A 16,183-nucleotide genomic window follows, 5' to 3' on the forward strand; every position below is an offset into this window, starting at 1 on the left:
GCATTGTGTCAGCGGATCGGCTGGTGTGTGTGTGTGTGTGTGTGTGTGTGTGTGTGTGTGTAGCTGCATGGAGAGCGGCTCATTATCCCGGATGATTCCTGTAGCATAGCCTTTCCTTTGCCTCGTTTGTATTAAAGACGGAACGGGAGGTGAGCGTCGCATCAGGCCACCTATCCACACATCACTGACAGGAAACGGCTCACGTTTACTGACTGAAACATTCATGCAGTTTGGTTTTATTGAAGGTTTTCATTTGTGTTGTTTTCCTCCCTTTTGTTCTTTTTTGATCAGTTGTCAGTTTCCTCATTTAGAGGCAACAGAGCTTTTTAATGGCTCACCAACCAACCCAGACACCTGAACAGCAGAAACTCTCCCTTTAAAAACACGTTGCATGTGTTGATGTGTTTTAAAGTTGTCTAAGATCCCGGCGGATTAATCTGAGTTGCTAATGATTGAGTACGACTTTCTTTCCTGGTCGTGTTGCTGTAGGACTGAATAAATTGTGGCTGTAAATAAATTTGTTTTGATGACAGAAACTGTAACAAGATGTTCTCTTAAGAAACTCATTAGCAGCATAACTGATTTTTTCTACTTAGTTAAAAAAAACATGACAGGACAAATTCTTGTGAAGTTTTCTTCCTAAATTGACAGTTTTGTTGCCATGAACCAGCTTTTAGTGCAACTAGTCAATATAATCACGTGTTTAATGCAGTTCATGAGTGTTTAATGTCGATATGCAGCGGCCATTTTTAATACATGAATGGATTTGTGTTGCAGTTTTAAACTTCAGTTATTTAAATTTAATAATTTTTTATTCCCTTGTAGATTTTGACAGTAATTTGAGTTTTTCCTTTTCTCCTTTAGTCCTGGAAATGGCCTTCAAGTGACAGAAGACTGACTTTGTAACTGTCTTTATGTGACTCTGAAGGTTCAGGTCAACCAGACTTCAGGCCTGATTTCTAGTTTCCAGCTCTATTTACTGACACTGATTCATGATATTATCCTTGCAGAATTAAAAATGTATTTTTCTCTGTTTTCCGTTACACATTCACTTTTCGTTTCAAAACCTCATGATTTTAATAAAAACCTGTAATTTCCTGATTCTCACTCATAATTATGTCTGTTGTGTCTGGAAGCTGTTCATTAAGCAGCAGATGGTGGAAATGACTCCGTTTACTGCTGATCCTCTTTATTCCTCTGTTTACACTGTAAAACACGACGCTGAGCGAAATATTCCAATCTGGACAGGACAAGTGGAGTTATCCGATGGAAAATGTGCGCTCTGCTGCTCTGTGGGATATTATCCTGTAAGGCCTGCTGCTCCTCAGAAAATGCTTATGCGCTCTGATTTAAAAATAAAACATGTCAGCCTGGCTGCGCCACATCGGGTCCAAACCCAGGCGCTGTGAGTCAGCAGATTAAGGAAGTTTCTAAGCTTCCAGAAACTCCTGCAAACACCCCAAACAGAGTTTTACAAGCGGCTGTGTGTGCACAACTGTGGCTTTGCTTTCAATAAAGTTTCCAACTGCTTCTGCATGAATGATGTGGCATGTTTACTCCTCGCCCTCCCTCACGGTGACACATGGCTACAAACCCACAGCTCCACCTTATTAGACAGGAATCCGGCTGCACTGAGGTAAAAAAACAAAAACAATATTCCTCTTTGGTTTGATCAAATATGAGCGAGGCGGAGCCGGCTTTAGTTGCTGCAGGGGAGTAATAAAAGTAAAAATGTCTGGGGAGATTGATTCCTGTGTACAGGGTGGTGTGTGTATGTTTGTGCCAACTGGAGGTGGTAGTGGTGGGGGGTTGACTCAGAAAAATCCCACTCTGCGGTTTCCTGGTGTTTAGTCTCAGAGGAAGACAGGAGGGGGAAAAGGATCCATTCACTCCTACTGTTCTGCTGCTGGAGTAATTTGGAGCGTGCCAGAACCTCTGAACGGTGTGAAGACGCTTGTTCTCGCTGTAATGGAAGCAGTGATAAACGGATGGAGTCAGTTACCGCTTTATTTATTGCAACAAACACTGGAGTTTATACGTTTTTACCTCAGAAAACTAAAATCTCGCCGCCATCTGGCTGCATTTACCGTCTGCTGCCGTCGGCCCACTTCTCCTTCAGAACTCTTACCCAGTTCTGATCACCGCTCTCATGATCACTACCTGGGTTTTCATTACAAATATAGGAACATTTCTGTCTATATTCTCGTCATGTAAAGATCCCTTTAATTTTGCAATCGGAAATTCAATTAAAATCATGTGTGGTTAAGCTTGTTCTCTTAAGTTATTAAACATCATGGCAGCGACGGATGCAAACAGATGTAAACAAGATTTTCATGCCGATTTCTCCCTTAAGGACCCTCAGATATCAGGATGACTCTTCAGGTCGGATATTCCTGCCGTGTGTGAAGAGCTGGAAGAACGTCGGGACCACTCCGATCTAACATCTGGGATATTCATCGTAGCATGTGGTTTCCCTAAGGAGGATGAGGAAAGATGGTCCGGTTTGACTGGGGAGCAAAGCTGCAACATTTGTTACATTTTCAACTGCTTCGGTTCGCTTTCACACTGCTCTGGAAAAGACTATTACTGTTTACACATTATGCAAAAAGGAGTTGGCCTTTAACCAAATCTATTCAAGCCGTCTGAAACCTACTGCAGCAAACACGCACGTCCCCAACGCCAACGCCAACATCAGCAAACGTGTCAAATGATCCAAACCCTTTGGAGGAGCTGTTCCCCTCCTCACCTGTGGGGGCGCTGCACCAAGAACCACTGAAGACACTGAGCTCAACTTCCTTCTTCACAAAATTTAAACAAAAATGAGTCAGATTTTAGCGATTGTAGGATTTCTCCTTCATCGGACTAAACCGAACTGGTGTGAATGCAGCTTCAGAAAACGAAAACAGAGAGAAATCCAAAATACTCAGAAAACAAAACAACCAGGAAGTCCGGTGGATGTTGAAGACGTCTCTGTTACGTATAATCCTCTCACCGTCTGCCATGTTTGTTTACTCTGAACTCACGTTTTGATGGATGTGAATGAATGAAATCAGGTTGTGTGTGTTGCTCCTCCACACTGTAAAACCAAACCTGTTGTACCAGGTGATCTGATCTCCAGGTAGGTAGTAACCAGTTACTTTTACTCAATTCCATTTACTTTAGTAACTTTTGAGAGAAGATGTTTATAAAACCTAAAAATCTTTGTACTATGCTGTACTTTGTGTAATTTATTATTATGAAGTATTTCTGCTCTTACTTCAGTAAATTTCTGGATTTTCTACCCACTGAATGAAAAACAAACATATTTTAACCAAAAATTCAGCAGACAGACATTTTTGTTAAAGTTTTATAAGTTTTTCACTGGAAGAAACTGAGTTGGAAAAATTTTCCTTTGCCTGATTTTATTTTTTGTTTCTTATGTGAATTATTGTCATTTTGGTTCTTAAAACACCAAAATCTCCTCTCAACGTTATATTTTGGTCCGTCTGATGATGTAATTTTTAAATGGTAAATAATTTGATCGGTTACTCAGCAGACTTTTTAGTAAATACGTTTTTACTTTTAACAGTAAAACCGTGTTGAAGTAGAGCTGCTGGTCGTCCGCCCGCCGCTGCTGGTCGCTCAGGTTTTGGGAATCAGGCGACAGAAGAGGCCAAACTCAATCTGACAAGTTCTCCTTCTGACCTTCATAATCCAAATCTCCTGGCCTCTTTTATTCATAGAAATTAGATAAAAATGATCCCTAAACACCAAATTTTACATAAAAATCAGCAACAACTTGGCAATTGAACAAAACCAGTCAATAGTATCCAGATTATTTCTGGTGAATCTCCCTCTTCCTCAGTGTTAATTCTCTATTAACCTCAATTGGAGCCAATGATAATAATGAGTTTGGTTCATTAATTAGTGTGGCTGTAGCCTGATGTGTATCCATGTGGGGGCCTATTCATAGAAACTCCATCTCCACAGATTTGGAGCCTAATAACTCACCTCATTTCACAGGTAGGGAAGATATTTTCAGAGTCTTCCTGGTTGACGTTCGTGTTGCAGTCTGTCTGTCGTCCTCCTCATTACTTATCAAAGTCATCTGTGACCTAGTTAAAGTTTCCACTTGGAAGTCTCTGGTGTCTTTGTGTGACCAGGTTTTATACTGTTAAACTGGATTTAAAATATTTTTCCAGGTTTTTACCTCACTGGTAAATTTGTCTGAATTTAAATCAGACAAAATGTTTCTTTTTTTGAGTTATTTATATTTGCTAAATGCTGGAAAACTTAACAAAAATATTTATTATTCCTATTTTCTCACTATCTTATTAATATGTGAAATTGAAATAAAGGTTGGTTTATGTTTTATACGTTAAACTTTATTGAAATTGGTGGATTTTATTTATTTAAACATGAAATGTAGTTTTTTATTTTACCTTATCCTGCTGCAGAACATACATAAGGCATTATTAATAAAAGTAATAAATGATATAACAATGAATTGAAACTGTCTTTTATGGTTAATTTATGTTGTTTTAATCTCCAAAGTTTGAAAAGTTACCTTGAAAGTATTTGAAAAGCGTTTGGATTTTACTGTGGAGCAGATTGTGCCTGACATTAATTATTAGAGAGCAGAAACTAAAACATCCAGATCCTCGACTTTATTCCTCTTCATTTCCATCAATCGCTTGAGCAACAAACAGCAAATATCAGGAATATGGAGATGAATTCTGCTAACTGGAGGTAAATCGAGGTTTGACCCTCCGTTGCTTCCATACCAAGACGCTTTCTGCTGCAGCGGCGATTCGTCTTATTGCTGTAAACGTTCAGTCTGCAGATGAACTTTGACAGAAACGACAGTTAAACCGCAGAGCAGCAGAAACGTTGCATAACGCCAGCAGCCGGTTTCACTTCACTGAAACTCTGGTTTCCCCCTTTAAACATAACCTGGTTTATTTTTCCTCATCAGGAAATTTTCCTTTTTATTTCATGTTATTTCAGTTTTTCACATGTAGAACTGTCACAAAGCACCACATGGAAAAGTAATGAAATAACTAATAAAATGTCAAAACAGCTAAAAATAAGACTAAAATAAACATTCAACAGAAAAGCTGTTTATTTTTTTAGTCTTTTATTTAATTAAAATAATTATCTTAATCTCTTCAATAATGAATGTTGAGCTTTTTCAATTAAAAAGCTCAACTTTTGAGTTTCTTCATTGTTATTATGAAGACACTTAATTTGTTTAATTACTTTATTTATTGTATTCGCTAATTTACATTTATTTACCTTTGACTGCAGATGAAAACGCCATAGTATTTTATGTTTTTGTTCATTTTGAGTTTCCTTTTTTTATTATTGTTAAACTTAAATAATTTGTATTATTTTAATTTAATTACTATAACAATATAATATTTAATATTTTTAATCATTTTATTTTCATTTTTGTCATGAATAAACACTTTCTTAAATATTTTAATATTTTATATCTTAGTATTTGTTACTTTGGCTCATATGAAAACTGTCCCTGTAAAACCCAGCAGAGGATGGAGGTTAAAATGTTAAATGTTTATAGACGTGACGATGCTGAAGGTTGTTCCAGAGAAACTGTCATCTATAATTGATTAAGTATCGATTTGTGAAAGTCGAACAAAAGAAAGTCCTTGATGAATCTTCAGCTGCGATATGATTTCATCTCAGAGGATTTTAAAAACCTCATCAACATTTCAGATGTTTGAGATGTGAAGGTGAATAAAAACCAAGAGAACACGTTTTCTGAACCCTGGAGTAACTTCAGCTGATTGATTACTAAGAATAATTTTTGTTTTTGGCGTCTGAATGCAACAAACTGACCAGGTTTCCTTGTGTCTGCAGCTCCTCTGGGTTCAGATAAAACAGAAAACCTCCCTGCCCGTCGTGTCGTCTGTCTGCGTCCCTGTCGCTCTCCTGCAGGACCAGCTGACGTCCAGGAGCCGCCGCTTTGGCCCCGCCGCTCCTCCTCGGCAGCCGGCCGCCGACTGATGGCTGCCTAACGTGTTTTAGGTGGCTGCTCTGTGCCTGCTGGGCGAACCGGCCGAGTCGACAGCGAGTGTTAACAAGCTGGAAACAGACACCGAGTGAAGCCTGACTGCAGAGGACGGAGAAACACAAACAGAAATAAAATGTTTAAACACTGAGGAATGAAATGTTTGGTGGAGGAACTGAAGTTTCTTTCAAGGAAGGAATTAGTTTGTTTTGGGTTTTCTGCATTGTTGATGTAACCTGGAAATGTTTGAACAATCTGTCCACAGAAACCAAAGTTTTTACTTTTAATAAAATGAAATATATTTCTCTATCAAGGTATATTGAAGTATTGAGTCGGTAAATTAGTAATATAGGTTTTTTATTTATTATCTTTATTCACTTTGCCCGTTTAAAATGGATGGTTGATGTTTTTGCAAACTATTCTTTTTTCCTTATGTCAAAACTTTACATGTTAATTTTAAACTGAATTACTGCAGCAAACAAAAAAATTTTTTTTGCTTATTTTGTAGTCATTTTATCTAATTCTGTCTTTTTTCTGTTTTCACAGAAAATAATGGTTATTTTAGAATTTATTTTTTAAATATGCTAATACATTTTTAATAGGTTTCATTTTTATGATTTTGTAATAGATTTCCAGGTGTTGAATTCTTCCAAATCATTGAATTTTTTACAGTTACTGCAGTATTAAGAAACAGTTTCAGTAGTTTCAGAATCTGTAGTGAAATCATTTGTAAAAGGCTTGAATTATTATTTTTTATTTTTTTACTTGCTCTGACAGGTTGGATGATTTAATTCAAACGGTAACAAACCTGCAGAAGATAAATAAGTTTTTGTCAGGATCAGGTGAAATCCTTTGTTTGTGGAGGGATGAGGAGATTTGGAGTTAAATTTACAGAATCCCTCTGAACATATTCAGTCATTATCTCTGTCATTCATTGACCAGATGGGCAAACTGGGAACACTGGGCTGCCTGATGGAGGTAAACAAAGGGAAGTGGGAGCCTCGTTTGGCTCTTATTTGATGTTTCTCATCTTTAAAGCGTAATAATGTGAGTCATTATCTCGTCTAACTGAACAGTATCTGCTTGTACTTGCCCAAACCTCGGAGCTGTTGACACCATTTAAACTGCAGTAATCATGAGAAAACATAAACCTCATTATCACACAGCTTATCACACAGATGTGTGTTTTCTGCTGATTTACGGCGCCACTTTGACTTTTTGTTTATGTTGGACCATAAAAAGGATCACAGTGATTTACCAACCACTTCCACAGACCTTCAGTCTCTGCTGCTACATATGGATATAAACTATTAACATATTCGTATTTGAAGGCCTGCTGTAGCTGCGTAACATTGGTAACACGTGCAGTTGGTGTGTGTGTGTGTGTGGGTGTGTGTGTGTGTGTGTGTGTAATCTGTTGTGCCTTCTTGTCGGGGCTTGCAGGAGAATGAATGATTAATCTGAACCACTTTGTGGGTAATTTAGATGTCAGCCTCTCATCCTGTGCTAACTGGATTGTGTGAAAAAGCAGCCGTCCTTTTCACCGGTCCTTTCGTCTTTAATGTGGACCGGTACAGCCAGCAGAATCGCTCCGATGTGTTTCTCAGCGTCTGTGCTGATTTATTGGCAACGAGCGTGGAGCAACGAGGAAGAGAGGCAACCTGCCAGGGAGTCAACAGCCACACTTCTGTAAAAAAAACCCCAGAATATTAAAACCTGGAAAACTGACAATCTTCAGACATATCTTCTTGCATGATATGGGCAGTTGCCTAGGGCGGTATCAAAAAGGGGGGAGGCACACAAGAGCTTAAAAGTAAAAATGCGCAGTGGAGTAAATTTTCCTTAGCTGCTGTTGAGTGCTGGGATATTATATTACCTGGTTTCTGCTACAAAAACATCAGATGATTGTTTGCATTTTAATTGGTTGGAATGGCACCATTCCTGAGAAAACCATAACTTAGTGCATATTTATGTTTCAAGCGTTTAAAGTTAAGCATAGTGATTAATTGTGTCTCGAGTGTGATTAATCTATCTACAAAAACACAAAATCCTTATTTTTATCTATTTCTTAAAGCAAATATCTTCCACTTCAAGTAAGACAAAGCTGACATATAAGTAACTTTTATTGACTAAAAATATGTTTTTACATTGATGAAAAGTTTCATTTTCAAGTTAAACCACCTTCGGATGTTTTCCAGTGTAGATATATTAAACTTCCTGACGTTTGCCTGCATCTTGTTTTGCTTAATGATCTTCTGAGTTGAGGTGGAAGCCGGGATGCAGAGGGAGCGGCCGGGTTGAGGAATAAACCTTTTCATTTCAGCTCCACTGATCTCTTATCGATCTGCTGCTCTGTGCTTTCCAGTTATGAACAAGAGTCCTTGATAAACTCCCTCACTTGGGACAGTCTGTCTTTCCCAACACGGAGGTGGCAGGGATTGATCCGAAGCCAGGATTCACTTCATCTGGGAACGCAGAGCGGAGAGGAAGATCATTTTCCAACACGACTCGGTGGATCGGACTGAAACGTCAATGAGAATCTCTGGGATGTGATGAAGTTTTCCAAGAATCGATACCAGATAAGAAAAACGACGCGACTGGAGATGGAAATAAAACTTCAATTGCATCAGTTATTCAAAATAATGTCTTTAAAAAACTCAGAGCAGCTTTTTATGTGACAAAATCTCCAACGAAGCAGAAGGTAATGATAGAAACATGGAGAACACTGCAAAAACAAAATATTACCAAGTGTTTTTATCTTCCAGAGCAAATACTTGAAATAAGACAAAACTAACTTAGAAAACACTTCAGCAGGAAATATGAGCTTCTTTTAAGTCAATTAGTCTGACAATTTTTTTTATGAAAAATGTTACAATAAATAATTAATCAATTAATCACAGAGCTCAGTAATTTCCATTCTGATGATTAATATTTGCTGAAGGGTCATTTTGGTTGGAGAGACTCATAATTTGTTTCCTTAATGGTTGTGGTTGTTTGTGCTTTTTATTTGTTTTATTTATTATTTTTGGTGTTTTTTTCTGGTAATTTTAAATTTCTTCCAGTTCCAGTGTTACGTGTTTTTCACAAAGTTAAAGTTTATGTATGTTTGAGAGTGAATTAGCATTATAATACCATGAAAATTGTCTCAAAACAGCATTATTGTTCATCACAATCATTTCTGGGATGATTTATTGTCCAGAAGAATAATCATGACAGGAATATCTTTTTCTTATTTTATGAGTGATGTTATTGATATTTGAACAAGAAATAACTTTTCAGCAAAATGTAGGAGCCTGATTTAAGTAAATAATTCCTTAATTTTGGTGAAAAAGTTCTAGTTACATTAGCAGATTATTTCAATTTCAACAAGACATTTTTTCCATATTATAAATGAAATAATCTGCAAACGTAAGCAGAAATTTTTCATCAATATTGGGAATTATTAACTTGAAATAAGCTGCTGTGTCTTGATGAAAAGTTACTTGTAAGTTAGTTTGCTCTTATTTCACTAAAATATTTTCCACTAGAAGATTCTTGGTAATATTTTGTATTTTTGCAGGAGAGGACAGACAAACAGGGTCAGGAGGATTTTCTATGTAAAAAGTGAAAAGATAAGAAACAATCTACATTCATATGAACATTATTTTACTACAGTTTAAATAAAAAGGTTTTTCTTCCCTTTCTGAAACTAAGTTACTTCAAATCTATTTCATATTTGCACTAGAAACTGGACCAAAAACACTCGGTAACATTTGGTGTTTTTGCAGAGTTTTTAAGAATCGGCTTAAAAACGAGTTTCTATAACCTCCTTAAAAGTTACAGGTCAGTTAGTTTTGTCTTGTTTCGAGTGTCTTCTTTCATTTTTCCACTAGAAAATCAAGAAAAACTTGCTAAGATTTGATGGTTTTTGCAGTGTAGTATGCCAAACTCCCACACATGCGCACATGAATCTTTAAAGTTATTTTATTTCTTTTTTTTTTATTAACACACAGCCAGTCGCTGCCTGGCTGTTTTCCTTCGGGGTGTCTGTTATCTGCCCCGCTGCGCCGCCGCTCCGACCAGAGAGCCGGAAACGCTCCTCACCTCCTGCCCCGTGAATCTCTATCTACCCCGGCTCAGAGCTGGTGTGAAAATATTTTAACCTATGTGAGAAAACAAGGTTACAGAAAGGCGGGCCGCAGGATGGGCCCCAGTTGTTCTTCAGGCCCAGAAGAACAATGTGGCTGTGGCCTCGTGTGAAAACGGATCTGCCTGCAGGACTGGGGAGCAAAAGGACAATGTGTTTGGTGGCTGCATGTGTGCGTGCATGTTGTGCAGTATTAGATTAAAGTAGGCGAGAGAGAGACGAGATAAGGCACAGTCAGAAAACATCAGGCAGCAGTGACACTGACTGGGCCTGACAGCACAGAGAGAGCAGAATAAAATAAGCTGGAGTAGGAGAGAGGAAGGAGGTTATTTTATCTGTCAGACAGACAGAAATGTCAAACCATCGGGTAGAGTGGGGAAGGCAAAAAAGAGCCAGAGACGGGTTGAAGTTAGAGATAAGTGCGATGCTGAAGTGACGTGCTGAGGGGGAAAGGGCAGAGGAGAAAACGAAGCCATACCTGGATCTGACAGCAGCAGCGCAGATGGAGCTGCTGCACAAACAGATGCAGCTGTACGCACCTGGAGTCATTTCACGTCACGTTACCGGAAAGTTTGGATCGACTTTTCAGAAGCAACCTGTGAAATTTAGTTGGAACTAGAAAGAATATTCAGGATGTTGAATATGTGATTGTTTGCACACAATCAAATTATTAAGTTTTGTGCAAAAACATGCAAATATTTCAGGTTTTTGCCAAACATTTTTTGGTGTCTGGAAAATTTGCCATTTCAAAAACTTCTTGATTGTAAAGACACAACCGACAGGCACTCTACTGTTACCTAGCAACCAAAGTGGAACTCCAGCATGATTGGTCAGCTGGTTTTATCGCTGTATTTTTATTTTTTTACTGCTGTATGCGCTGTAGAGGGATTATCAGTTGATGACACGTTGCGTCAGCAGCCGCTCTGCTGCACGTCGCCTTCAGAATGCAGGCAGGAACACATTATTTTAACTATTTCAACTATTTACAATGAGAATAATAAAATCATTTAGATATTACAGCCCACGCAGATCGCCTCTCTTCGTCCGGCGTAACTCCCACATGAAGCTTTGCAGCATCTTCAACAGTCATAGGTTTTATTTTTGGCACATCGTCTCTGTACTTCACACTGACTCGTGTTCAACCTACTCCATTTATAATTTCTGAAGGATTAGCTTATTACCTGCCCTGATGGATGCAGCTACATGTTCATTTTCCTTCTAATTGTGACCAAAATAGAAAGAAATTATTTTATTTTATTTGTCCTGTGTTTGCTAAATATGGATTTTATTTTTTTATGGCTTGCCATTTCTCTTGTCATTTAGCGACTCACCTGCATTCAATGCTTACGGGTTGCTAAAAATATAAATTTAGTAGCTTAACTTATTTTATCACACGGTGATAAACAGTTGTAGCATGCTAACAACATGCTAGCTAATGCTAAAACATCAAGATAAATTTAGGTAACTACAACTGTGCAGCCTGACTGCAGAAAGAGTCGGATGGCCTACGCCATCCGCTTTGTTTGCAAACAAATAACCACTCTGTACAATGGCTGCTGAAAAAGACAAGTGTTTTGTTGTAGAATCACCATCCAGAAACCAGTTGCTGCATTGTTGTTGGTTGATCAGGAAACTTTAGGAGCTTTTTTAGAGTCTTTGTTTTGAAAACCTCCAAATAAAGTCGACCCAATCAGACATCTGGATCCCCTCAACAATCACGAAGGATCAGTGGTTCCACTTTAAGCTCCTCCTTTATGATGGAGGTCTTCACTTCTCAACGTTATTTTCAGCTGCTTGTGTTTGAGATCTTCTTCTTTTGGAGATGTTCAGAGTCTCCTGACCATTAGTGAGGGTTTCAGCGCAGATGGTTCAGGAAAACAAAAGTGTTTCCTTCCTCCTTCACCACAGCAGACTGGAGCAGCTTCCTCATTACTGCAGATGAAACCTCGATCCGTCTGGCTTCGCTTTATCGCAACACAACAAGATACTTGAACTCCTCAGCCACAGGCAATGGTTTTCATTTGAGCAAAGCAAAACTCTTGGCACATGAATGATGCTGTCCGTAAACTGACAGTTCTTTCAAATTTAAAAGTAAGATTTGGTTTTAAATTAAGATTCTGAGTCATTTTTGTCTATTTCCACAAAAGACCCTAAACAATGGTTTAAGTCTAACTAATTTTTATTGTGTTTTCACTCAACTAAACTAGGTGCTTTGTTTTTCGCCTTCTCTGTCTTCATTTTAGCTGAGCATTTATTTAAAACAGTGAAATACTGTAAAGAATCTCTTCATACGTTATGTTTTACTCTCTCAAGTTTTGTTTAACTCACCATCACAAACTGTAAACAAAGCAGAGAGTATTTTTCCAAGACAGTGTGTAGGTGTGAAGTTTCAAAACAGTTTCCGGAAGAAAGAAGAGCCGGTATGCGGGTCATTTGTCATCGTCAGACACCAACAGACACTGTTTCCATAAGGATAGACAAAAGAATTCCTCCCTAAGATCATTATAAAGCCATTGAGGGAAACCTGGTGACGATGTGTTGCAACATGCGCGCCTCTCTTCCTGCCTCCTGGACAGAACCAGCGCTGGGAACCAGGAAATCATGTCCACTCAGCACTTCTGTTAGTGGAAAAAGAGACAACAGGCGTGCCAATCATTTGGTCATTAAGGCCAATCTGTGGGAAAGATGAGTGTCTGAGGCCTCACACTACTGCTGCACATGTGTTTCTGAGGCCTCACACTACTGCTGCACATGTGTTTCTGAGGCCTCACATTACTGCTGCACATGTGTTTCTGAGGCCTTACATTACTGCTGTACATGTGTTTCTGAGGGCTCACACTACTGCTGCACATGTGTTTCTGAGGCCTCACATTACTGCTGCACATGTGTTTCTGAGGCCTCACACTACTGCTCCACATGTGTTTCTGAGGCCTCACATTACTGCTGCACATGTGTTTCTGAGGGCTCACACTACTGCTGCACATGTGTTTCTGAGGGCTCACACTACTGCTGCACATGTGTTTCTGAGGCCTTACACTACTGCTGTACATGTGTTTCTGAGGGCTCACATTACTGCTGCACATGTGTTTCTGAGGCCTCACATTACTGCTGCACATGTGTTTCTGAGGGCTCACACTACTGCTGCACATGTGTTTCTGAGGCCTCACATTACTGCTGCACATGTGTTTCTGAGGCCTCACATTACTGCTGCACATGTGTTTCTGAGGCCTCACACTACTGCTGGACATGTGTTTCTGAGGCCTCACACTACTGCTGCACATGTGTTTCTGAGGCCTCACACCACTGCTCCACATGTGTTTCTGAGGCCTCACACTACTGCTGCACATGTGTTTCTGAGGCCTCACACTACTGCTGCACATGTGTTTCTGAGGCCTCACATTACTGCTGCACATGTGTTTCTGAGGCCTCACACTATTACTACACATGTGTTTCTGAGGCCTTACATTACTGCTGCACATGTGTTTCTGAGGCTGCACATGTGTTACTGAGGCCTCACACTATTACTACACATGTGTTTCTGAGGCCTCACATTACTGCTGCACATGTGTTTCTGAGGCCTCACATTACTGCTGCACATGTGTTTCTGAGGCCTCACACTACTACTACACATGTGTTTCTGAGGCCTCACATTACTGCTGCACATGTGTTTCTGAGGCCTTACATTACTACTACACATGTGTTTCTGAGACCTCACATTACTACTACACATGTGTTTCTGAGGCCTCACATTACTGCTGCACATGTGTTTCTGAGGCCTCACATTACTGCTGCACATGTGTTTCTGAGGCTGCACATGTGTTTCTGAGGCCTCACATTACTGCTGCATGTGTTTCTGAGGCCTCACACTACTGCTGCACATGTGTTTCTGAGGCCTCACACTACTACTACACATGTGTTTCTGAGACCTCACATTACTACTACACATGTGTTTCTGAGGCCTCACATTACTGCTGCACATGTGTTTCTGAGGCTGCACATGTGTTTCTGAGGCCTCACATTACTACTACACATGTGTTTCTGAGACCTCACATTACTACTACACATGTGTTTCTGAGGCCTCACATTACTGCTGCATGTGTTTCTGAGGCCTTACATTACTGCTGCACATGTGTTTCTGAGGCTGCACATGTGTTTCTGAGGCCTCACATTACTGCTGCATGTGTTTCTGAGGCCTTACATTACTGCTGCACATGTGTTTCTGAGGCCTCACACTACTGCTGGACATGTGTTTCTGAGGCCTCACACTACTGCTGCACATGTGTTTCTGAGGCCTCACACCACTGCTCCACATGTGTTTCTGAGGCCTCACACTACTGCTGCACATGTGTTTCTGAGGCCTCACATTACTGCTGCACATGTGTTTCTGAGGCTGCACATGTGTTTCTGAGGCCTCACATTACTGCTGCATGTGTTTCTGAGGCCTCACATTACTGCTGCACATGTGTTTCTGAGGCTGCACATGTGTTTCTGAGGCCTCACACTACTGCTGCACATGTGTTTCTGAGGCCTCACATTACTGCTGCACATGTGTTTCTGAGGCCTCACACTATTACTACACATGTGTTTCTGAGGCCTTACATTACTGCTGCACATGTGTTTCTGAGGCTGCACATGTGTTACTGAGGCCTCACACTATTACTACACATGTGTTTCTGAGGCCTCACATTACTGCTGCACATGTGTTTCTGAGGCCTCACATTACTGCTGCACATGTGTTTCTGAGGCCTCACACTACTACTACACATGTGTTTCTGAGGCCTCACATTACTGCTGCACATGTGTTTCTGAGGCCTTACATTACTACTACACATGTGTTTCTGAGACCTCACATTACTACTACACATGTGTTTCTGAGGCCTCACATTACTGCTGCACATGTGTTTCTGAGGCCTCACATTACTGCTGCACATGTGTTTCTGAGGCTGCACATGTGTTTCTGAGGCCTCACATTACTGCTGCATGTGTTTCTGAGGCCTCACACTACTGCTGCACATGTGTTTCTGAGGCCTCACACTACTACTACACATGTGTTTCTGAGACCTCACATTACTACTACACATGTGTTTCTGAGGCCTCACATTACTGCTGCACATGTGTTTCTGAGGCTGCACATGTGTTTCTGAGGCCTCACATTACTACTACACATGTGTTTCTGAGACCTCACATTACTACTACACATGTGTTTCTGAGGCCTCACATTACTGCTGCATGTGTTTCTGAGGCCTTACATTACTGCTGCACATGTGTTTCTGAGGCTGCACATGTGTTTCTGAGGCCTCACATTACTGCTGCATGTGTTTCTGAGGCCTTACATTACTGCTGCACATGTGTTTCTGAGGCCTCACACTACTGCTGGACATGTGTTTCTGAGGCCTCACACTACTGCTGCACATGTGTTTCTGAGGCCTCACACCACTGCTCCACATGTGTTTCTGAGGCCTCACACTACTGCTGCACATGTGTTTCTGAGGCCTCACATTACTGCTGCACATGTGTTTCTGAGGCTGCACATGTGTTTCTGAGGCCTCACATTACTGCTGCATGTGTTTCTGAGGCCTCACATTACTACTACACATGTGTTTCTGAGGCCTCACATTACTACTACACATGTGTTTCTGAGGCCTCACATTACTGCTGCACATGTGTTTCTGAGGCCTCACATTACTGCTGCACATGTGTTTCTGAGGCTGCACATGTGTTTCTGAGGCCTCACATTACTGCTGCATGTGTTTCTGAGGCCTCACACTACTGCTGCACATGTGTTTCTGAGGCCTCACACTACTACTACACATGTGTTTCTGAGACCTCACATTACTACTACACATGTGTTTCTGAGGCCTCACATTACTGCTGCACATGTGTTTCTGAGGCTGCACATGTGTTTCTGAGGCCTCACATTACTACTACACATGTGTTTCTGAGACCTCACATTACTACTACACATGTGTTTCTGAGGCCTCACATTACTGCTGCACATGTGTTTCTGAGGCTGCACATGTGTTTCTGAGGCCTCACATTACTGCTGC

General features: G+C 40.2%; 1 long non-coding RNA gene across 1 annotated transcript; it reads left to right on the forward strand.

Moving 5' to 3' along the window:
- The first annotated feature begins 2,945 nt into the window (after positions 1-2,945).
- Positions 2,946-6,327, forward strand: LOC148160960 (uncharacterized). The gene is made up of 2 exons (XR_015762407.1): positions 2,946-3,118; positions 5,860-6,327. It is a non-coding gene; the product is annotated as an uncharacterized LOC148160960 (long non-coding RNA).
- Positions 6,328-16,183: the final 9,856 nt, after the last annotated feature.

Source organism: Poecilia mexicana, unplaced genomic scaffold (genome assembly GCF_051168715.1).
Source record: "Poecilia mexicana isolate PSO_F unplaced genomic scaffold, ASM5116871v1 scaffold_2, whole genome shotgun sequence".
In the NCBI taxonomy this organism is placed as follows: Eukaryota; Metazoa; Chordata; class Actinopteri; order Cyprinodontiformes; family Poeciliidae; genus Poecilia; species Poecilia mexicana.